The sequence below is a fragment of the Strix uralensis genome, chromosome 7 (genome assembly GCF_047716275.1).
Source record: "Strix uralensis isolate ZFMK-TIS-50842 chromosome 7, bStrUra1, whole genome shotgun sequence".
In the NCBI taxonomy this organism is placed as follows: Eukaryota; Metazoa; Chordata; class Aves; order Strigiformes; family Strigidae; genus Strix; species Strix uralensis.
Window position 1 is genome coordinate 31,061,610 of NC_133978.1, and position 24,213 is coordinate 31,085,822.

The 24,213-nt window shown below is 38.9% G+C and overlaps 1 protein-coding gene across 6 annotated transcripts in view; it reads left to right on the top strand.

The window, feature by feature from the left end:
- The window catches only part of ADD3 (adducin 3), a 102,447-nt gene that overhangs the window by 37,322 nt on the left and 40,912 nt on the right, over positions 1-24,213 (top strand). Inside the window, exon 1 of one of the 6 annotated variants that reach the window (XM_074875249.1) lies at positions 15,732-15,804. The exons of the other annotated variants lie outside the window; for them this stretch is intronic. The gene's annotated coding sequence lies outside the window, so the exon portion shown is untranslated. Of the gene's footprint in view, positions 1-15,731; positions 15,805-24,213 lie in introns of those variants that run through there. 6 annotated transcript variants of the gene reach the window in all.

The following is a 24,213-nucleotide window of genomic DNA, read 5'->3' on the forward strand; positions in this document are numbered from 1 at the left end:
TTTTCTTTAATACCTTTGGATCATCACTGTTTGGAACATTTATTTCAGGAGTACCCTAGAAGAAAGAAAAACATTATTTTTAAAACTTAAGACTGAGTAAGAGGAGCCTGGAATCGAAATCCACTGTCTTGTGTAATTGTCTAAACCTGCTATGCAGTTTGGCAAAGGTACAAACTGAGAGGTCTCTTCCATAAAATGTAGCTGGGGCTTCATCTTCAAAGACAGGGTATGCCTGAGGACAGCCTATGGTCCTTTTAATAAGAGTAGAGCTCACTTGAAAGGCAAGGGTGCAGATGAAGAAGAATGTAACCTGGGGGTTTATGAGTTTATTCAATAACTCCAATCTGGTGAATCACATTATAACGATGGGAGAACATGGTAAAACTTTGCCTTTTTATCTCCTGCTCTAAGGAACAGTCTAAAAGCAAATGGTACAAAAATATACTAAGATGGAAGATTAATCCAAATCTGTGTTCAAATTTATCACCTGACTTGATTTTTCTTAAAAAATAATAAAACCCCTGAGCTTTTCCCTATAATAAAGAGCAGCTGGATGCATTATCCCCAACCATTTAACCTGGTTAAATAAAATTCAATGTTGGCTCTTAGTGTTGGGCAAGCTGCACTCCCTTCAGCTTCTGTTGTCCCACATGGTTCATGTGAAGAGGGCTGAGACCTTGAACTGTTAAAACATTCAAGGAACCTGTTGGGGCCATTTTGTGAAACCATCTCACAAAATTCTACTTTAAGCTTCAGCAAGCTTGTAAAGTTGATTTATTTTTTTAAAATGCTTTTATAATGCCTTTTGCCGATATGAAGCCTACATCTACGCCCCATTTAGCATTACTTATTTTGCTAGAAATTAGACTTTTAAAATCCCCTTACACATAGTGCTGAGGAAGAGGTCATGGTAGGGCAGAGTAGGACAGTTACCAAAGTGTTTTTGCATATTACCAATGAGAGTTGACCAAAATTTTTGTCTCTACCCTACTTAAAGTGTCAGTCCTTAGTGTCCCGTTCCTCTCTGCACGCGTGCACGTGTGGTATGGGGACATACTATTTCAGCACTGGTGAAGGCCATGTTTCTAACCAGGCTGCTGTAGTTTTTGTGCTTTTGAGCCCCTGGGTTTTCTAAGACTAGAGAAAGGCTAGATGTTGTCTGTGGGACTATTTTAAGCAAGCTCTTCAGTGCTTTACACACACACACACACCACCCCCCCACTCCAATGCATCTTTCAGCACATCTCCATTTTCCTACCAGCTCTCACCCTTCCAGTCCAGCAAGGAGGAGTTGGGATGAACATTGTCTCAAAGTCCATTTAGGCACACCCCTTCCTAGGCTTGAGCAAGGGAAACTGTTTAATAGGTGTTTACTCCTGGATATATAGCATTTCATGCAAATGTGGAAATAGTATATTCTCTGTCTTCTGTCAGTTACCAGCCCTGGCTGAACCATACTTGAGCATCCTAGAGGCCTGGGATCCTCCTGGTAAATGTGACTCTGTTGTCCCCTCTGAGCCCCATGGTCATGGTGTACTTTCTTACTTTGATCAGTTTTTTAATTGGAGCCATTTAGGTCACCCAGGTGGGGCTCTTCAAATGTCATTGACTCTAGATAATCTTGTCTGCATGAATGATGAAACAGAATATGGGATACAAGTGTATTTCTGCTTCAAATGTCTGTTTCCAGTAAATATTCATAAAAAGAAGTCTGATAACAAAAACAAAATTAAACACACAGTTGGGCTCATGCACATTTCATAAAATCATGTAATCTGATACCTCATTCTCTACAGTGAATCAGTTTGAAGCTTTTTTGTTCCTAGCATGAGAAGTTTCAGTGCAGAAGAGTTGGAGTCTTTGAATTAATCTTCTCACTAAATATTTATAGTTGCAAATGGTAAGATTTGTTCATACTGTATCTGCACTCTGCATTTTTTCTCATTCATATTGGAAAAAGATAACTACATTCATCATGGAAACAGCTGTATTTTTCTGGAATCCTTCATTTGTTGGACTCTTTCTTTCCTGTTGAGGTGAAGAAACTTTCTGGAACTCAGTTCCTGTTTGCTTGGCTGGTGCCAACCCTGTCCTGTACTGGATGTGACAACAGTGCTGTATCTCCTCCACCTCTCCAGCCTTCCCTGCTGGTGGTAGTACTCATGCTGAACTGAGCTGTTCACTGGGACCAGTTGCATCAAAGCACTGGAGCTCTGCCCAGATACTCATAAACAAATTACATACAATGTGGGATATATATTGTGCAAACTAAAGTAATCAAAGATAATATTAAAAAAAAAAAAAGGAGATCCTGTTTATTTCTACAGTTCTTGCCTTTCTCCTGAAAAGCACTTGATTTGTGTGGAGCTCCTGTTGCTTTATTACACGTGTGAAAGAGTAGCGTGGTTGTTGATTGTGTTTTTAACTATTATTTTAAAAAGACCATGATTTTCAACCCAGATAGCCATTACAAAATAGAACCTGGTTCTCTGTATCCTCAGCACCAAGCTGATGATTGTCTTGCCTCAAAAGAGCCAAAACCAAGGTTTCTCTGGTATGATCAGACTGAGCTTGAGCACTTGCACTGCTTCTCTCACTGTGATAGGAAGCTGGAGAAGGAGAGCTTAGTAGTTGAGGATAAAGCTTTTAAAGTAAAACAGGTAAACATCACCCTAGGATACTTGCAGAATTGCTGCTGCTTCTGTGGCCCATAGTAGTAAGTAAGGCTTATCCAAATTCATGCGGCCTTTTAAAATGTGCATAGGTTGCTTGAAGCGAAGATCCTGCTTCCTCAGACATGCTGCTAATCCTTGGGTTTGTGCAGAATTTCTCTAGATATTACTTCGGTTGTGGATTTAGGGCAAAGACATTCAGGCTTTCCCAGCCAGCGTATCTTTTGAAGGCATTATTTTAATTACATTAAAATCCTGTATTGTTGGTGGTGCCCTTCTCCCTCCTCAAGTGCCTGGAATGTGTTGAAGAGTGCTGGATTGCTCTCTGCCATTTTTCCCTTTCTGATGCCCCTATCATGGGAACAGTTTGCTGGCAGCAGATAAGTTCTGTATCTCGTTCCCTGTCAAATTCCCCGGTCCATGTGATAAAGCAGTTTCATGCAAGGCAGAAGGAGGCAGAGGACAGCATTCGTGTAAAGTTTCTGATTGCAGCAGGGGTCAGAGTAGCTTGGTGGACATCTCCAGAAGGAATTGTAGGGAGTGGGTGCTGCCAAACATCAGAGAGAAGTGCTGGAGCTCTGGAGTTCACCAGTTCCTTTTTCAGTTGACACAAGCAGGCTGTTAGGAGTACAGATTGTGTTATCAAATCCTGTTAATTATGACTTAATGAAGAACAGCTCTGCAAAAAAAGAGTTGATACAATTGTTCAGTAGCTTGTGACATGGTGATCAGATTTTCAGCTCTTTCTACGTGGTGCTGGAATTAAAGCCAAAAATGCTCATTCAGAATTGCAGACTGGCGTATTTTAAATCAGTAAGCTTATAACTACAGGAGAACAGATCTAGCTTAAAATTAAATACTGTTTCTAAAAGGCAAAATCATTCTGTTTTGCTAGCATTATAACTATTAACAAAATGGGACTAAATATGTCACCCTATCTCTACCACATTGTACTTAAGTTTTTAAATTGCTCCTTAGCTTAGGAGTAAGTCTGTCCCTGATGGCTTAAAAATGCCAAATCTTTGTGAGCATAAAAAATATGGAGCTACATGTATATCAACTCATCACTGTGACTTTACAGTGGAGATTTTTGGGGTTTTATCCAACCTAGTTTGGTTTGGCTTTGTTCATAAGCTGAGTGGAGTGAAAGAGGAATAAGTGTTTAAAATTGAACTTTTTCCAAAGTAGTTCTAAGCCTTAAAACTCTCCCACTCAATACTGATAATTTTAACAACAGTGTGTGGTTTTAGGATTTTATTTTTTTCCCTTCACTCATTGAACTGTATTCAGTAATGATGACTCCTTAGCAAATGTTGATATTTAGAAAGTCAGTTTAATAAACATACAGCTTTTTGATTCCCCTCTGCTGAAGCTGGATTTACTTCTTAACAGTTCAGCTGTAGTAACATGAGGGTTTTTTCTGTCTGTTAGTGACCAGTGACTCTTCATAGAAAAGAATCTGTTAAATGTGAAACTAGTTTTAAGATCTGCCTTAGTTGTGTACCTTGGCATGTCAGGTTAAAACGATGTCAGTCGAGTTATTTGCAGCTGATGTTCTCTTAATTCTGTTTCTTCTGAAGGGCTTATGCTGTTAACTCAGACTTTCCAACACTACAGTCTTCGCTGATTATCAGCGTGGAGTGCTAGGAAATGTGGCTTGTGTTGTTGTCATCTTTAGGCTGAGGAGAGTCTTGGCTGAAGGGGGATGGGGGTAAAAAAATCACTAACATAGTGTGAGTCTGATTTCTTTATGCTTTGCACTCGGGAACTGTTTTCAGTGATCAGTAGTTGCTGCTATTGCCCAGTGTCTACGCCTTAACATAGAGATATGCAGGGTTTCATGTCTAACAGTTCAGTTTGAAGCTTGTCTGTGCAGGTAATTGAAGTAACCTATAATTAGTTCTCTTCATTTTAAGTTCAATTTATCCATGTTTCTGGATTAACAGTAGCACAGCTACACAAATCAGTGAGTGTTGATCGCTGAATCAAATGTGTTTATTCTCAGCTAACCATCTTTAAGAATGACACTAGACCATTTGTACTTGACATAGGCTGTAATTTAAGATTGAGTTAATTCTTCTAATAAGCTAAAGCAGTCAAACCCCCAAATATTACAGAAACAACAAAACAAAGCCCTTTGTTTGCATTCTGTTTGCAGTCCTTGACTACGTGTTCCTTAAAAAAAAATAATTATGAAACGCATGGTGTTATGAAACATGTTGTAACTCACAAGAGTTCCAATCCTGGTTATAATACATTGAACAAACCACTTTGAGGTTTAGAGCAGTAACCTACCATGAAGGCATGGAAGGAGGTAATTTCATGAGCATTTTCTTCCTCCAAAGGAGAAAGCCTGTCGATACCAGTCTTAAAGTTTGTAGAAGTCAATGACTTCAGAAAATATCAGTGTCGCTTTCAGTACATTGGTGTATGGTGTCTGGGATAACAAAGCTGGTTCTTACCTGACTCCCAATAAGTGTGTTCGCATGGTTGAACTGAAAGTTCACTGGTAACATCTGAGCCGGGGAACTGAACGCTGCAGTTCCCATGCCAGCCTTCTGCCTCTGCTAGTTGTAAAAGTGAGAATGCTTTTTATAAGGAAGTTGAAGCTTGCAGGTAGTAAACCAATTCTTTAAAGACTGTGACTTAGAAGCTAGATAAAATATATACTATCTATCAAAGACTTCCAACTTTTTTTTTGTTGCTACTTGTCATTTTTAAGAGGTAAGGAGAGGTTTGTAGCAGCATTAAGGAATCTCTTAGAAACAAGGAGACATCTTTCAAAAGTTGAAGTTTTCTCCAAAGAAAATAGAAAAGGGGGAAAAAAAGTCCTTTTCACAAATTAAATTTTAAAGTATAATAAGTCTGGCCAAAAGATATTCTAAGAAACAATTTGCTAAAGATATGAGAGCCTACAATAAATCATTTAAATTGAATCATTTCAAGTACATCAGAAATGGATGTCCTGCCAGACAGACTGGAGAGCTGATAGATGACTGAAGTGTAAAAGAAGTGCTCAGTGAAGATAAGGAGCAGAATGAAAGCTAAATCATTTGTATCCCAGTTGACTTTCCTGAGAGATTTTAATGCAGGAGCTTCACTTCATAGGTCATGTTTTGAGAATTGGTCTCAACTTGAAATGTTGGTAGAAAAGATTTTTAGAACCTAAAAAAAAAAAAAAAAAGGCAAATTGCCAGGAGTAGATAACATTTGCCCAAAAGATCTTAAGGTAACTGCATGTGACAATGCTGATCTGGCAACTGTGATCTGTTACTGCTGCAGGATCAGAGGCAGGAAAATAGGCAAACACAATTTCAGTGTATTAAAAGCATTCCACAAATAGTCAGGGTACCGCAGACCAGCAGGTCTGTACAGGTAAGTTGGTATGTTTCATTAGGAACAAAGACCACAGAATTGGTAAACATGTGAGCATATATCATTTATCTCATGATTTGAGGAAAGTGCACACATACATTTCAAATAGATGGTCTTTAGCCTTATGATGGGACATGCAGTTAATTGGGTCTCTGTCCTCTCCTTCAGGTTGCAGAACTGAAACTGCCAGTGGTTTCAAATGCAAGAAAACCAATCATTTGTTCTGTAATCATGTAACTTTATGAAAAATATACTTACTTAATAACCAGAAACTGTATACTATTGTGATAGTTTGACCTTGACTGAATGCCAGGTACCCACCAAGTCGCTCTATTACTTCCCCCCCTTCCCCCTTTTTCTCAACAGGGCAAAAAGGGGGGAAGAAAATAAGATAGGAAAAAAACAACCCTTGTGGGTAACACAAAAGCATTTTTAATGTAAACAGAGCAAAGGTCCAGTGCAGAAGCAAAACGAAAACAGATTTATTCTCTACTTCCCATTAACAGGCGATGTCGGGCCTTCTCAGGAAGCAGGGCTCCAATACATGTAGCGGCTACCTCAGAGGACCAAGGGTGACACCCCCTCCCCCCCCTCCTCCTTTTTCCCAGCTTTATACTCGAGCAGACGTCATATGGTATGGAATATCCCTTTGGTCAGTTTGGGTCAGCTGTCCTGGTTGTGTCCCCTCCCAAGGTCTTGCCCACCCCGTCCCACTGAGGGGGAAAATGTCAGAAAGAGCCTTGGTGCTGTGTAAGCACTACTCAGCAGTAGCCACAACACCAGTGTGCTATCAACACCCTGCCGGCTCCCAACATAAAACACAGCCCATGAGGGCTGCTATAGGGGAAAATCAATACTGGCTCAGCCAGTCCCAGTACAACTATATCGCAATGTAACTTTTTGTTAAATTAGGTGGAGGTCAATAAATAATTGGATTATAACGAATAGTGGACTGAAATTACCTGTATTGCATCAGGCACACCAAAGGACCTATACACAGTCAAAATCTGTCACTGCTGACATCCATTAATTTAGATGTAAATGTTTGTTCAGTTTTGGTCAAGTTCTGACTGCCAGATGTAGGTGAAGCTTAGTTTGTGGTGAATGTGCCATGGTCAGTAAGTAGATTCCTATAAAATCTGCCAAGTCTTAATTTTCTCCTGTCTTGCATCCAGTCTGACTCATGCCAATCACGTATGGTGTGACTTTTTTTTTTTTTTTTACATTGCTGATAACACACACTTCTTGGTAAGAGGATACAAAGTGAAGGAGGTATAGTGTCATCCTGGCATCAGATACAACGGTTCAGGATGAAAGATTCTTTGGACTAATAGTGGCTTCATGCAAGTTTTTCCCTGGGTACAGCCTCTTTAAAGTGTCTAACTTTGCATGTAGACTGAATACATTTTAAGTTTCTTCCTACTAGTTCTTCATAAGTGTACAAATTCATGAACTGAAAGAGGAAATGGGCATTTTATGAACTTCACTTTTTCTGCAAAAGAGAAAAAAACCTGATTAAAAGAAAGAGCGGTTTGGTACACTTGTTTTGATGATGTTTCCCTCGAAGGAGTAAAGAGCTGCACAAATCGATACAGCTGTGTGCTGTGAGGATTTTTTCAACTACTTATCATCCTAAGCAGGAAGAACTTGCATTTCACCAATTGTGTGCATTGTGGATGTTTGAAAAGACAAGTAACTGTGGGGAAAAATAACCCTAATAATGATTTGTGTAAAAAATTTTAATACCTTAATGATGGTGAAATAGCTTTAAGGTGAAACAGATTTACTAGAGCAGCTGAAAGGCCTTCTGCATCTGTCAGCTATATACCAATTTTGTACCAAGAAATCATAAAATGAGGAAAGGTTACTAAAGAGCTCAAGTTACTTCCACAGAAACACTTTCTTTGACCAAATCTGTCCATAGGGCTTTGTGGAGATCCACTGTAGATAAATTTGTGCTATTCTCTTTAAAGCATAAAATACCAAGTTCGCACTGCTGTTGTTTTGCACGTGTTGTGTCATATGGAAGAAAGCATATGTTTGTAGGTGGGTACTTGCATGATTTAGAAAAGTATTCAAAAATCCTTTCATCTTCACCGTAACTTACAATGTCGCATGTTTGCCATGAATCATGCCAATTCAACCCCAGATCATCTGGCTGTCATATAAGGAGGTGAGCTTAAATTAGCTTTTACCAAGTACATTTCAGTGCAACGCATTCAATACATTTCACTGCAATAACTGTATTTGGTGAGTATAGCAAGGTGCTTGTAGTGCAAGTGCTGATGGATGTGAGGGGTTTGTTGTTGCTTTAACTCAACTTTCAGCATGGACTGTTAAAAGGATTTCCAGTATAAAGGAGTACTTTGCTTATTTACATGTCACGCTAACATTGAAATGTAAAGACTTCAGTACCACATTGATGTCCAGAAATGGGAGTTGTGTAATGCATTTGCTAACTTTTTGGCTCATTTTTCTTTCTTGACAGCAATAATAAAATACAGAAGACAGTCTTTGAGATTTCCATTAGCTTCAAACATTTACTGGGAGCTGGAGGGAAAGCATTACCGTTGCTTTAAAAATCTTTTATGGAACTTGTTAAACACCATTTTCTCTTAAACTTGTTTGCTTTATAGTAGTCTCCATGGATGTACATTTTCCTATTCAAGTAAATTTGTATTTCGATCACAAACCCAATAAAATTTAAATCTATTACATTTCCCCCATTCCTCCTCCCCTCACTTTTCATCCTACTCCATTCCCTGCATGTTGCCTTTTTTTAATTTAGATTTTTTAAGGAACTGGACATATATTTTTCAATTAACATTTGTTATGTTAGCAGCTCCTGCACTTGCTATTCTGAAAGCTTGTTTGTGCCTGGTGGCATTTTCTCACAACATATTTTAGTCTATGCTCACACTACTGTTGTCAGATCTTGGTATTTACTTGTTACCACTAGGTTCTCATTTTATACTGTGTTGTATTGCAAAATTAGTATGTGATGTGGCTTGTTGACTGGAGCAATGTAAAAGACCCCTTTGCCTCTGAAGTTAGTGAGATGCACAGAAAAATGTACTACCCGTCGTGCTGTGTGAATTGCAAGAATTTAATGAGTAGGCTCTTTTTTTTTAGATCCACCACTTGCTATTTTTTTCCCCTTGGTATTTAAAATGGCTAAGTGATCTTTTCTTGTTACGTGTTTTCTCGGCCTTGTGTGTAGCTTGCTAGTGTCTTAGAGCAGCATGTGTCTTGCATAACTTGAGATGTCTGCAATATGGATGTCTACTCGTGAATTACATGCCTCTTGTAATCACTGCCAGTCTACAGTGAAGCTAGTGAAGTCTAGAAAATGACTCACTTCATCCTAGAGAGAGACTTTAATTAGATAATGAATTCAAATGTTATGTAAATATCTAAAGTTAGGCAAAAAGAATCTCACTCTAGGACCTAATGAATTCAGGAACACAAATGTTGAACATGAAGATGTTAAGTTTTAGTAGTTCATACATAATACGAATGATAAATGAAAACTATTACTTTAGCACTTAGGAATTTTCCTTTCAGACTGGGAACTTTTAGACATTGAGAAACTTTGTTCCTCATTCAAATTCCAGGGAAAAAAAAAAATCATCCCAAGTGACTCACAGATTATTTAACAATAAGGTATGAACTCCTCTTGAAAATTTATCCTTAACCATTATGTAATGTAAGTATTTCTAGTCACTATCAAGCATCTTCCGTATTTCAGTAACTATTCCAACGTATGTGATATATATTGGCTATTCATTCATGTGGGCACTTTCTCAGCATGAGTAAATGCAGCTTTCTCATGTTACAGCTGAATGTGAAAAGTAGAGATTTTTCTAAACCCATTTTGTATTCTTTTAGTGTGCAATTCTTTGCTGTGTAGCAAATCTGAGTGCTATGCACCACTTAAAACGTCACTACTATTCACCTGTAAGTCTATTTTGGGATGTAAGTGCTACACAGGCTTGGAGCCCTCTCTGCATCTGAATTTTAGCCTTAGTCACTGAAATTGATTTCCAGCTTGAAGCATCATGCCTAAGTTTAAATTATAAATCCTTAAGAGCAGACGAATTGTGGTATTTGTTTCTGGGACACATCTCCCATGTTTTTAAGCAATGCATAGATCCTAGATAGGTTTGCTGCACAAGAAAGAATTTTGCTCTGAAGAAGAAGAAGTAAAAAGAGGCTGATCAGTGAACAGTTGTGTTATAGTTAGCCAGCTGGCATATAGACACCTGCAAGATTCACTTGAATGATTTGTATTTGTAGTACTCAGCTGAGTTTACTGATGCAGTGGAATTTACTCTGCTGTCACTTTTAACATCTATCAATATTTTCACAGCCTTCTATCAAAATACTGCTGAAAACTGAGCCTGAGAAACAATTTTGAAATCAATAACTACTCTTAAAACCCATTCTAATAAATAGGGGTGGGGTGAGAGTCATATCTAAGCTACATCATTTCTTAAGGCAGCTACGGTACTGTCACCATCCCTTAGTTTGCTGAAATATCTTAGATTTTGAGGTAGGTCTAATAAAGCTTTTAATTCTTCTGGGATTTTTAGATTAAAAACTTCTCTGTGTTTTGCTGTTTAAGTAGTTTTGCCTTGTATTGCCCAATATTTGGGACAAGTAGTATATTAAGTAATATATATTATTTGTATTGCAGCACTTCATGTGGAAGGAACTAACAGTCTTGGAGGGCTGGCCTACGTGCCTTGGAGGTCTTGGCCTTGCTCAGTGTAACTGCTGCTGTGTGCCCTTGCTTCTACCTCCTTCCCGCCATGCCTTCTTCCCCAATGTAAAACTGGATTGATCACATACAGAAACTTTTTGTGTACGTTTCTAATACGTGAGAAAGTCGGGTTTTGCTGTGTCAGGCAGTAAGCAATGTGAGAAACCATCCCCCAATGGATTTGTCCGATGTTGAGCAGCTAAAAGTGAAGTTATGGAAGAATGATGAGTGCTGTTCTTGCTTTCAAGCAGCAGTGGAACTATTCCTGCAAGAATATAGTGAGATTGTTTGCAGTCTAAAGCATGCTATAGTTCTGATTTAAACAAATTGTGCTGCTTCTGTTTAGCCATTATTGAGTCATTGGTTCCAAGGGAGTAAAAAGAGAAGGTATTTTAAGCCATTTGTACAAATTCGTACTTTCCAATGAACCATAGGATTTGGATTTACTTTCCTTAGGAAACTGTAAATTACTGGAAGTCCTCTGCTTTTGTATTTTCCCAGTGATAACACTGCATGCTTGTGTAGGTGTTTCAGAGATGATACCGGTCTTCCAGAAGTATACGTCTAAACTTCAGAGATCCATATTTAAAAAGTAATGTTTAAATATTTCATCAATCTTGTTTGCTGAAAGAATGTTGTTCTCACGTTTGTTTCATTACTGTATGTACACAGTATCACAGTCTTATTTCTGCAGAGTGTGTTTCTTTCCACACACTGGGACACAAGCCTGTAGTTTTAGCAGACCCAATTTATTCAGCAAAATATGCAAGATGGTGCTTCAGCACGTCTTTTTGTAAAGGGAATAGCACTTTGGTAGTTAATTCTTACCTTAGATACTGGTCTTGAAAGTTGTCAAGTGCAAATATTTTCTTATTAGTGTTATTCTTCTGAATACCTGTGCAGTTTGAGATGTGGCCCCTGGTTGAGTGGTCCAGCAACTCAAAAGGTGACCTGCTATTACTAAAGATCAAAGGAGCTCTTTTTAACTGGTGGTGGTGGACCTGAAGAAAAATATGCCAGTAATATGTATTAGAAGAGTCTTGCTGTGTGTGGCTTTGCCCAGCAAAAAGGAATCCATATGGATAATTCAGAATTTTTAAATGGGGGCTGGCTTGGGCTAAGGGAGGAAAAAAATAAGTGTTGTTTTTGTTTTTTTAAATATGTTAGAGGAAAAATATGAGCTGTGCATGTAGCCTGCTGAGTTTATTCCAGAGTGGGATGAAATTTCCAGGTGCTCAGCAGGGCAGGGTTTGTGGATGTTATCAATAGCATCCTCCTTTTATATACTCTATGCCTTTCCTGAAATCCCAAGAGTGGCATGAGGGGATTTTATTCATAGGAAAGTCTCTCTAAAGGACTGAATTTTGCCTGAAGTTCTGGAGCTTCAGGGCTGCAAGCATTGGTAAGATTACTTACCAATAGTAATAATTACCAGTTAGTAGTGATTACTTACCAATAAGTCTTACTCTAGTATAGATGGAACCAGGTCTCTAGCAACTTCATTGTAAAAGTGCTGATCCCAAGTAAAAGTAACGGCTTTTGTGAAGTGTCCCCAAATCTACCTGTTTGACAACAGCCAACGTAGAAACATCTTGACAGAGCTGCTGTAGACATGTGGGTTTCTGAGACCGTCTCACCTTGTCTCTGCCAGTAAGCGACAGTCGTGTCCATTCTGCACGCTGAGCTTGGCTTTGCCAGCAGCTCCCCATTCCCGTCCCCACCTCCTGCCGCCCTCTCCCCCAGATAACTTTATCCTCGTAATATAGATACGCAGCGCTCTGGTCTGGATTTCATTTCTTCTTCAGCTCCATGTGATCTCGCGCGCATTCCTAACGCGTTACCAACAGCCCGCGTCTCTGAAAGCGCCGTATCAGCTTTCAGTGGCAAAAGCTCAGAGAGGAAACAGGCGGGTTCCTCCATGTGCAAACAGCTGGGCAGTTGTGGATGGAATTAATTGCTGATATACACTGGCTATGTTTTTCTTCTCCTGTCATTTCCTTTGCAGCTGTGAAAGGCAAGTTTTTTAGGCTTTGAAAATGGCTCAGACCTTCTCAGTGGTAGTGATGCAAAAGTACTGAAATACATACACTTTGCATACAAAATAAAACCTATCCTAAGCTGTAACAACCAGCACTGTTTACATCAGTATTCAAATTCTAACCGCGCCTCCCAAAAGTAATTTCTGACTTTCGATTTCCAACTTGAAAAAATCTGTTAGGGAACATTTGGCTTTCTGAAAGCAACAGCAGTATTTTCTGAAAACAGGAGTCTGAGGTTGAGCATTGAAAGTAATGTGTTCTGAAAATCATTGTCTTCCATCTACAGTCTCGGAGCTATTATATCAAATGGACTGATGCTGCTTTAGTCAAATGTGAAACGGTCAAGTTGCTGAAAGTCATGTTCCAGGCCAGCAGTTATGGGAAATTTATCACGGGGTTGGAAAATGCGCATGTTATCAACAGGGCTGCATGTCTGCCTCGAGGCTTCACCCAGCCCGTAACAATGCAAAAACAAACCACCCATCACAAATCAAAAAATGCTGTCAAAAGTAGATTCTGAGCACTAATGGTGTCAGAAACTGCTGTTTGCTGGGTTTAGTTGTAAAATCAGTGGAAAAATGTGTAGTATCTATTGTTGAAGATAATATTTTGTTAGCTTCCACCCTGTAAGTCCCACAGATTTTTTTTTTCCCCTTGTTTATTAAGCTCTTCTAAATGCACTTTTGTTTTATAGAATTGTTACACCTCCCCTACTAGCTGGTTTATGCTGCCATGCAGTTTATTCAGGGGAACATCTATAAGCTCCTTTGCCAAAATACCTACATCTATCCTAGGGATTCTACTGATATGCAGTAATTGCATACTGTATATTTATAAATCTGATATGTAGAGTGGGTTGTTTACTTAAACAAATGCTAGAGGAAGTTTTTGTTGTTTTAAGACCTGATCCTAGTAACTAAATAAATGAAGTTGTACAAATATGCTGAAAATGTCCCCCACCAGCTTGTGTCATGCAATTACTTCTACCACAAGATGAGTATTTCAAAGGTCCCACTGAAACCAGGACCATTATTTGTGGTAAGAAATACTATGCAGAGTGAGGAAGGGTTGACAGACCAAGATCTTAAAAATAAATAAATAAATAAATAAATATTACACAACTCTTGAAAGGAGCTAGGCTTTCAGTCAGAGCACCCACATCAGCCAAACTCTTCCAGACATCTGTGTGACTGTACTTGCAGCAAATACTAAGGAGTGCATCCTAATTTTTTAGCCTTTCATGCAAGGGATTTCTGCTGCAAACTTACATCTGTCATGGCTAATACTGCGCAAGGAGTTACCAACCCAAGCCTGGCTCACATGGCGCACAGGAAGTTTAGCTGTAGTAACTAAATTGTAAATCTGCACCAGAGTGTCAAGTATACTCAAACTGTGGCTGTTACTTCAGAGAATAGAGCCTGCCTCTTTCAAAGGCTTCTAGTTTTCATAGCTGTACAAAAATTAACTATTACATAAGTTGCATGTTATACATATGTGTATATGTGTTCATATTTTGTTTTAAATATACATGTATCATAGGGTCACTGTCCTGTATATGTCATGCTAAGTACTTTTTTGGCAGGTAACAGAAGTTATGGAAACAATTAAAATTCCTGTGCAACACTGGATTACTTATTTGTTTGGAAGGGTGGGTGGTGTTTGCGGGGAAGGGGAAAAAAAACAGTTCTGTACTTTAAAACTAAAGTGCATTCTGGAGTGTTTTTACCAGAAAGCCTTTTTGCCAATTTGTGTTTTGACAGAAAGGTCTGAATATCAGGAATACAGTTCTGTGTTTTATACTCTGATGTGTCTTAGTAAATATTTAAGAAATGATAGAGCTGCAGCTGTTTTTATGACCAGTAATCAATGTGTTCATTTCAAGGCACTAAACAATGTAGAACAGTGCTCTTAACTGCCCTGTAGTGCAAGAAGTTGTTAAAGTTTGGAAACCGATTGCTTTCTGCTCTGGCTTCATGTTATTTCCTAATTCACTTTAACCTAGTGCCTGTCTGACTGAGAGATTTAAAGTGACAAAAAATCCAACCAGTTTCTAAGAACTTCATATAGTAGCTGGGCAATTTAATTTCATCTAACAGTGAATATCTTGATCCAGAGAGTCTGCAGCTGCATTTTTCTATGGGTTACGTGACAGGTTGGTAGAATGATTTGCTTTGCAAACCTGTAAATGAGTTTGTGTTTGTGAATCTTTTAGCTGTGGTTTCTTTCTCCACCCTTTTCTCATGAATAAATTTGAAAAATATTTAGGACAAGATTTCTCTCGACTCGCCACTTCTGATGATATCTTTTTCAACTATGGTCTTCATATATACATATTTTTAAAACAATTTGGAGGTGTGGTGCGATGTGCTTCCTTGCAGGGAGGAATACTGTTAGTAAAGATTACGAATTCTGTGAGAAGAGTCAACCACACAAAATTCTAATATTGTAGCTGGGAGGAGTCCGTGGCTTTGGTGCTTAACTCCCTTGGGTTTTGCCAGACAGTGACTTGGAGCAGAAGTGTTTGGTCACTTATGGTGAAACACTGAAAAGATCTTAATCTTCCTGACAACGAGACATCTCAATATACTAATAAGGTCAGTGTCTTAATCAGCCACCTGACTTGCTACATGAAGTAATTACATACAATTAATAAATATTTCAGATTGTTCTGCATGTGACTTACAAGCCTTAGTTGACTAATCAAATACACAATTTGGCAGTACTAAAGCTCGAGACATCGTTGCGTGAACTTTGTGTAAGAGTGGGTTCATTCAATAAAAAATAAAAGAAGCATTTAAAGAGCCTTTTATTCCTGTCATAAAGATGCTTTGTGCTATTGCTGTTGTGTATTTGACAGAATGGCTGGGGATGGATGCTGCAGAAAGTTGTCTTGTATTTCGATTGTCTTCTGTTTCATACTGGCGTGATTTTTATCGGCAATGTCGTGACATGACTGGTGAGTTTAAATTTCTGTGTTTGAATGGGGTTTTCCTGTATAGTTAGGATCTGTGTAATCCATAAATCAGTTACTCAGTTTGCCTCAATTGTTCTGCATATTACTTTTTTTTTTTGAGGAATAGGTGATGTGATTTTCCTTCCACTTAAGTCAAGGAGAACTCCAGCCTTGGTAGGACTGAGAGTAGGCTCAGAGTTTTGAGTATATGCTGGCAGCTAAAGTGAGCACAACCATAATCAGGCACAGGGCTGATTCTGCTGTGGTGCAGCACCATGATTTGCTGTACTGGCCTTCAAGGTTTTAATTTTAACTCTATGAAATAAAATAAATCAAATATGTTTGAGTTTGTCTTTTGTGGTTGGGTTTGTTGTTTGGGTGTTTTTGTTTTGTTTTTTAACAGCCTAGCCACAAATAGGTATGTAATCTGGATTTAATTTGGAAAATTTGGCTCTAAAATGCAACACAACACTGGTCATGCAGTTACAGCAATTGTTGCACTGTAGTTCCCTATCTCAGTTTATTGTATCAAAGTAGTTCAACTTCTGTGAGTATGTGTGCTAATGGACTTTTATCATGTGTGTAAGTAGTAGCACACTAGATACTCTCCTGTGTTAGTCATTGCAGTGGGAGATAGTAGAGAAGTCTGTTCTCATTTAAAGCTAAAGCAGAATGCATGAAGCAGCCTTCATTAATGTATGCTATAATACCATTGAATGTCTTGGATTTCATCAGATAGATTTCTTATGATAAACACATGACCAACTATTTTTAAATTGCCTATGAAATTCAATTTTCTGGTGTCCAAGAAAGGAAAAGGCGAGGCATCCAAGTACTTTAAAATACATAAACTTGAACTGGGGAGAAAAGATGAAGAAAAAGCTTCTAACTTTTAGTAGGTTACTCATGCTTTCAACAGTTTTTTCTTAAATGCAGTTTTGAGATATGCAGTATTAATCTCAAAGTTTTGTGAGGGCATGCAGAGCTTAGTCTATGAGTCCGATATTCAGTTCTGCATTCATTTTTTTTGCATTGTTTCTATATTCTGGCACTCCACTGTTTCCTTGCCTCGCCGAGCACTGAAAGGGACATAAATTGACAAAACTAGATTTTTCTGACTGGTGCAGGGGAAGCAGGCTGAAAGATAAACTTTAACCTATCATCCTGTCAACAAATTTGAATTGTTATGGAAGTAAGAATTTATATACTATGGAGTCAAGAATAGTATGCAGGGACAATGCATTAAGATAAAAAAGAAAGCACATATTTAAAGTTAGGTTTTTCAGCCTAAAAATAGGAGCTAAGCATCCCGCTTTCAGATTTGCTCTTCCATAATTTTGTCATAAGAGAAGTTCTGAATGTTTTTGCTGGCCTAAAGCAAGGAAATTCTGACTGTGACAAAATTTGAACAAATTCATGAGAAACTTATGAAAGAATTTGGCGTATCACTGTGGTTTTGGGATGGGTGACCTCTCTTAGCAGTCTATACCATGTCTTCAGTATGTCACAGTTCAGTTATGCAACCTTGGGAAATTTCTCGCCCACTGAATGCACTCGTCCTTATTAAGGCTAATGGGAGTCACGTGTCCATGTCAGTGGGAAAGCAGACCCTTACAAATCTTTCTGGTAGATTTGGTGGAAACAGAGCTCACGTTCATTATGGCTGTGTTCTGGGCAGTTGGATGTCTCATTAGCGGGACATTAATGATGTTCACTGCACTTCTTTATCGGACAAGAGGATGTGGTGAAAATATAAAATGACTTCTCGATCTTATAATTTCCTGTAATGTTGGATTAATTTCTGTCCATTGTGTGCTTTCTCCCATCCCGGTACTCAAACATCATTACCTGTAACATGGTGAATGTGATGCTGGGGGTGCTCCAGCCCTGCTTTCAGGCTGCTCTGCCCCGACCTCATGCCATGGCTCCCCTCTCCCTGGAAACTTCCTATAGCTCAGTAGCAGCCATTATATTTTCAGTCCTTCTACAGTTTAAGGCAGGGCACAGAGCATAAACATTTGATCAGGTAGCAGCCAAATTTTAGCTGTGGGACTGTCAATGTAGTATCTTTATAGTGATAGCCATCTGCAGAGGGAGTAAACATGGTTTTGCACAGATCCGTGGGGAAGGGCCTGCGGGCGGTGATGGGCAAGAGCCGAACCACCGCTTTGCTGAGCAGATGTTCCTGCAAACCGCCTGCTAACAAAAACAAACCCGCCATCTCCCCACCGAGTCACGGGGCGGGCTGGCCCCCTGTGAAGCCGAGCCCTTGGCCAACGTCCTTCTACGCACAGTGGGAATTCACTTCCCCTCAGGAAACGCCAGCTTTCAGTGTTTTATCTCACCGAGCACAAGGGAACAATAGACTATTAAAGCATTAGAACTACGCCAGCTACGACTGACCCCGTCCTTACTTCATTGTGCAGGCAATGCTAAAAGGAGAGGTTGGCCACCCTCAGAGCTCATTTGGCGGCCAGTGCACGGGGCCTGGGCTGGTGGTGGGTGGGAGGTGAGAGTGGCCGCAAGAAAGCATGGAGGGCTTCCTTTTGGGCTGCCCCCTCTAGGAGGGGCAGAAATAAACTTAGAAATCAAGAGTGTTGTCAAAGTAAAAGTGTTGGTTGGTGGTTTTGTTTGGTTTATTGGGGGGGTTTTGTTTGTTTTTTTGTTCCTAGTACAAAATCTGTCTTTGTTCTGCAGCTTCTAAGACAAAATTATTACATTGTTAATTTTTGTCATTGTGGCTGGAAATGGCTGTATTGCAGGTGAGTTGTCCAACCACAAGCAAAAAGGCCTCTCCAGTTCTACATGGAACAGGACAGGCAGGCTTTCACCTCCCATGCAGAGTCTGCAGACCTGATTTTATCTGGAATGCGGCCGTTGGAGCTGTTGTCCTTCCTCAGACTGTGCACATCTGTAAGCAATTACAGAAATTATGCCATTGATATCTCAGAAATTAGAATCAAACTTGCTGTACTGGGAATTTGTTGTTTCAGAGAAATAAGGTTATAAAGGAATACTTCAGACTACAAACAAGGCATGCTCCAGCTATGTGTGCCACTAGTCTTAAAGGTGCACTTTAAGTTACTTGACTAGAAACACTTTTGTTTCAGTACTGGTAGAACATTTAAAGCTGCAGGGGGGATGTGCATTTTGAGGAAAGTCAGATGCAACACAACATTCAGATATTTGACAGTAGCTCCTCCTTTCTAAAATGAAAACAAGGTTTCTTAGTCCCTCAGCTTTCACTCACACATACCCTTAACTACCAAAAAAGAAACCAGCCCTCCTGATGACATTTAAGACTATCTTTGGTAGAGTTTTCCTGCCTCTGTTGCTGGAGGAGGAGCCCATCCAGGCTGTGAGTTATTTGTAGATCAGCTGATCTTTCCATGATGAGAAACAAGGTGATGAAACTATTTTTTTTTTTTTTCTTCTGGGCTGGTGTGCCTGTCACATCCTGAGAATTTTACATATTTTTTTAAATGTGCTTTTCTCAAAATATTTAGTAATGAAGAATTGTGGCATTCCCTTTCTGGGTAGCTGTCTACTCATCATGTAAATGTATTCCCCAGTGCCCTGACTGGAAGCCTGCTGGAAGCCTCCTAGTCAGTGCCCTCACTCTGCAGCTCTTGAGTTGCATCTGAGGGTCCAGTACCAGAGACTTTGCCATCAATTCAATAGGCAGCAAAACAGGCACTCCATGTGGGAAGAAATATTTAAGTTAGGATGTGCACCTCTTTTTTTTTTTTTTTTTTTAATAGTTGAGGAAAAACAAGCGATGGCAGCAGCTGTGCCATGTGAGCGAGTGTGTCATGAGCCTGCTGGGCAAGGCATAGTGAAGGGTATTATTCCGCTGGGAGGTTGGCACTGGCCATGGCCCTCCAGAGTTGCCACAAAGGATTTTCTGTTCAACATCTAACGCAACAAGAACATTCATATGTTTGCAGAGGGTTTCCATGGAAACCGTGTAAACTGTGATGCTAGCAGACAGAAGCAAAGGTTATACTATTGTAAAGGCCCTTTGTGTTCTCTTTAAATGTTTCAGAGCAGCTATATTTCTTAAATGATACTCTGAGCTTATGTAACAATTCGTTCAGATTTTTGTTTTGGTTTGGGCTTTTTTCTTATCTTTTTTTTTTTCAACCAAGCGTTTGTCATGGTTGTATTGAGGAAGTCAGATAAGCTGCAAGAATAACTTGAATGTCATGATTTGATTTGATTTATCTTTTTGTTAGTGATAATGATGCAATTGGAAATGGAAGAACAGGACAAGGAAGAAAAAATTTCAAGCTATTCTACGCCTACTAGTACAATTCCCAGTTCTGTTGAGTGCTTCTATTGCCCAGGTAGAACTAACTTTTTCAGGTCATCTTTCACTGGTACTTGGGGAATTTTGAATGCTCATCTTCTCTCAGAATTATGAACCTATGCTATTTGTAAGTACCAGTGTTAATACTAGCTAGCCTTTAGTATGCTTTGACAGTTCATACTGTCTTTAAATTTGTACTACAAATTTAAATTTCCAAACATACCTATTGCTTTGTTCATGTTTCAGGAAGTACTACCACTGTGGTCACAGACACTATTTTTAGTTCTTCTATATGATTATCCAAGTTCCTATTTGACTGTTCATGTTTGCAAAATTGTGTTTAGTCATAAGTTCAGCTTAATTATCATGGGAGGATTTTTTTAAATGACCAAACTCAGTTCTGCGCTCATGTTTGGGCTTATGCTGCGTGTCAGTGAGAGGTCCAGGTACATGCTTTTTTTCACTTGCTGCTCTATGAAAATGAGATCTTACCTGATTGCACTGTGCATGTATTCACTCCTGCTGCTTAACTTTTGAACCTATTGGTTATTTTAAGCCAAACTTGGTACAAAGGTAAAAAATAATTCTTATGCATTACAAAAGTTGATATCTGGTTAGAAGAGAAAGATGTAGGATTTTGATGTTGAGGTTGAACAGATGTAGAAGTTGCTCTTTCCATCTGGTTATCAGGCAGTAACTTAAAAAAAAAAAGTCCACTATAAGTGTGCGTTAACTGAACTTATGATCAAGATTACAAGAACCAAGAGACAATTTAAATTCTCAATTTTGAAGTGTTTTATACTTTGCTGCAAAAAGTACAAAAACCCCTTAGATGTATAAGATGTTCCCATCTAGAACTAGACAAGTAACCTGGAGACATTAATTGTGTTTCCAAACAATGTAGTTTTGAAAGCATTCACAGTTGTGCTGTCACAATACATGATGAAGCAGCGCTTAGTAATTACTTTTTGTGTATGTCCCATGCAAAGATGAAACAGCTGACTTGTAGTACTTACTGCTGTGGGCAGTAGTTTCTAATACGGAATGAAAAGGTGAAATGCACAGTTAGCTCTGGATAGCTGTTGAGTTACTTTGGGACAGCTAGCATGCCCATAACCTGCTGCACCATGCCAGGAGGGGCCAGGAAGGGATGGATTTGTTTATTTATTTATCTTTCTCTCTCTCATGTTTTGTTATTTAGATATCGGATATATAATCATTAAAAGTTTTGTGTCCAGCGCCTCATTAATGTGTCAGTTAAAAATAGCTTAAAAAAATATATCAGTTGGAATATCTCCATCCATTTTAGTCTTCTAGAAACCACCAGTATTCTATTCCAATATCACCCGCTTACAAACACTTTGAATATAACATGAAAATGAACACAGGATAGACATAACAAAAACCTGTCTTCACATTTCATATAGCATAATTTGTATAATTGCACTCTGTGAGGGACAGGGGTTGTGCACCAGGTAGGAGTGTTTTTCATTATGAATTCCAGCTTTCTGAATTTGAAGCCAGAAGTCTCAAGAAAGCCTGTTCACATAGCACAAAACTGCATGCTTTTCATCACTTCTTTCTGACTGCTTTGCAGTACAAACTCTGATCAGTTTGGTAATTTATCACAAAGAGAGAACATAATAGTGATGAGGCAAGCAGAAATCAAAATCCCATAGCAATTTGCCAGAGAATTAAAAAGAACAAAACAAAAAACCCACAGCAACCCACAAATGGCATCTTAAATGCTTGTTCCAATGCGTACTGGAAGCATCATTCAATAATTAAGATAAAAGAATAGAAGTCCAGCTATCTCTCTGCCCAAAATAATGCAATAAATTAATGAGTTAGAATAATGCATCTTAAAAAAACCAGAATTAATAGAAAAAGAAATCTAAATACTGCCCAACTCTGAAAGCAGCATCCACTGCTACTCCTCCAGAAACCTTTGAGACCAGATTTGTCCTGCAGATTCCTTTTTTCCTTTTTTGGATTAGAGAAATGAGTTCCAAAAAAGATGCAGTTTATCCGCGTCCCCACTGTGGCTAATGCAGAGCTCTGGCTGCCCTGGGTCAGTGTTGTCCTCCACAGCGTTCCAGCACGTCTGTGGGAGCTGTCATGAATGAGCCTTTGGCAAGTGTCTAATCACCTATTATTCAGCACTTTATTAATAAAGTTTTGTGGTGTTTTTTGGCATGTTCTTACATTAATACAGAGAACTTTAATTCCTTGAACAGTGTTGGGTTTTTACAGATGTTTCAAAAAAAAAAAAAAGACACCCACCACATAAGTGAACAAGGTAACTGAAAGCCATAGAAAAGGTGTGATTTACTTTCCTTCCTCAAGCAGATGTAATCTATATAGCCTCAGACATTTTTTTGTATCATCAGTAATGTTCTTATGGTATAAACTGAAATACCATGTTTACCTAGGATGATTTCCATGAGTTATTCAAATATTCAAAAATAAGCATCAGCAAAGCTCAGAACACAATGTCATTTTTACAGCAATTGTTAATTGATTTTTTTAAAATTGGTTGCTTTTGATTCATAATGATATAATTGAGAAGAAAATTTGCCCCACATCTCTCTGCACTCAGACTCTGAACTCCAGCCCGCGACTAACATGTCTGATACTTGCATTCAGTACAACCATAAGCAGGTTTAATTGCAAACAGGCAAATACCACTTTCAGGCCAGGTTAACAAATGAGCTTTGGAAATTCAAATACAACAACTTGTATGTTATTTTATGAATTTTTGTCGTAATACATTCTATTGAAACTTATCTAAGAGACAGATCCATTTAATATATTTGTTGGCTTCAGAATATTCTTGAAACTACAAACAAAAAAAGCTGTAGAAGTCAAAACTTCAAGAATTGTTTGGGGAAGGACTTGAGGAAGAGTCTTTCAGGCTGCATGTGTGACTAATCAAAGGCTGCATGTGCCTTCAAAATTATAACTAAGGTCTTCACAACTGGACTTCTGAGTCACTGGTGCTGCAACTTGTTCGAATGCCTGCTTTGTTTCTCCTAAGAGAAACCATCAAGAAGCTTTATTCGCTTGCATGACAATGCTTTAGTAGAAAGTAAGGGTCTGAAGATGTCTGTGGTGGATGGTGTGTGTTTGTGCCACCTTGGCTGCTAGGAAATTCTGTCCCTGGTACATTGGATGCAATCCTCTTTAGACGTGAAAATATTCATGCTTCATGCAACTTCTTAGGACAAAAGAGAGGATGGTTTAAATCTCAAAGTGTTCAATGTCAGGCTGGTTTTGCATTCTACAAATGACCATCGCAGATGTTTGCAAGTCCCCAGGATTTTGTGTAGCAATGCATCCGTGCTCTGTAGTACTATAGTAGTCTGATGTGAAGTGTCTTTTATCCAGACTTTCAGTGCTTACGAGCGATGATGGAGAATTATAGGCTAAAAGTAGGTAATTGCTTGCACTGAAAAAAAATAGTAACCTAATTATGAAATGCTTATATATTCTGCTTTTGACTTTTAAAAAACTAATCTTTCTACTGTGCTTAATGCTGACTCACCATAGCCCTCACTGTGTGTCCTACTAAAGTTTTTGTTAGCAAATCTTCAGCACTTGTTCAGGGACGTGCTAGCTTTTCTGTTCAGTGCTGTGGCGAAGGCCAAAATGACCCCTTGACTTCAGACTGGCTTGCTTGAAATTCAGTGGAGTAATTTTCCATTCCTGAAGGTGCAGAAGACCTTTGGCTCTCCAAATTCAATTTGCTTTTCTAGTACCATGAGCGAAGGGTGGCAGAGACAAGAAGCAGGTCAAATGCAAGTCAAGTCAGTTGAGACTAATGTACATATTTATATAGGTTAAACTTTGACTGCAAATGAAACTTTTTGTGTTTGCTAGTTAGGTGGTTGGTTGAGGTTTTTTAATTATTTTGAAACAAGATGAAGACAATATTAGCAGTGTGGGCAAATACAGAAAAAGTGTTGCTGCACCACTGTAAATCCTAGGGATTTCCGTGGGAAGGATAATTAAAGCAACATGCTTTGAACGCAGCTAATTAAGTAGCTTCCTTTTAAACTTTCAAGAAGGAAAGCCTGGCTGCCCCCTGAACTTCCATGTGGGCC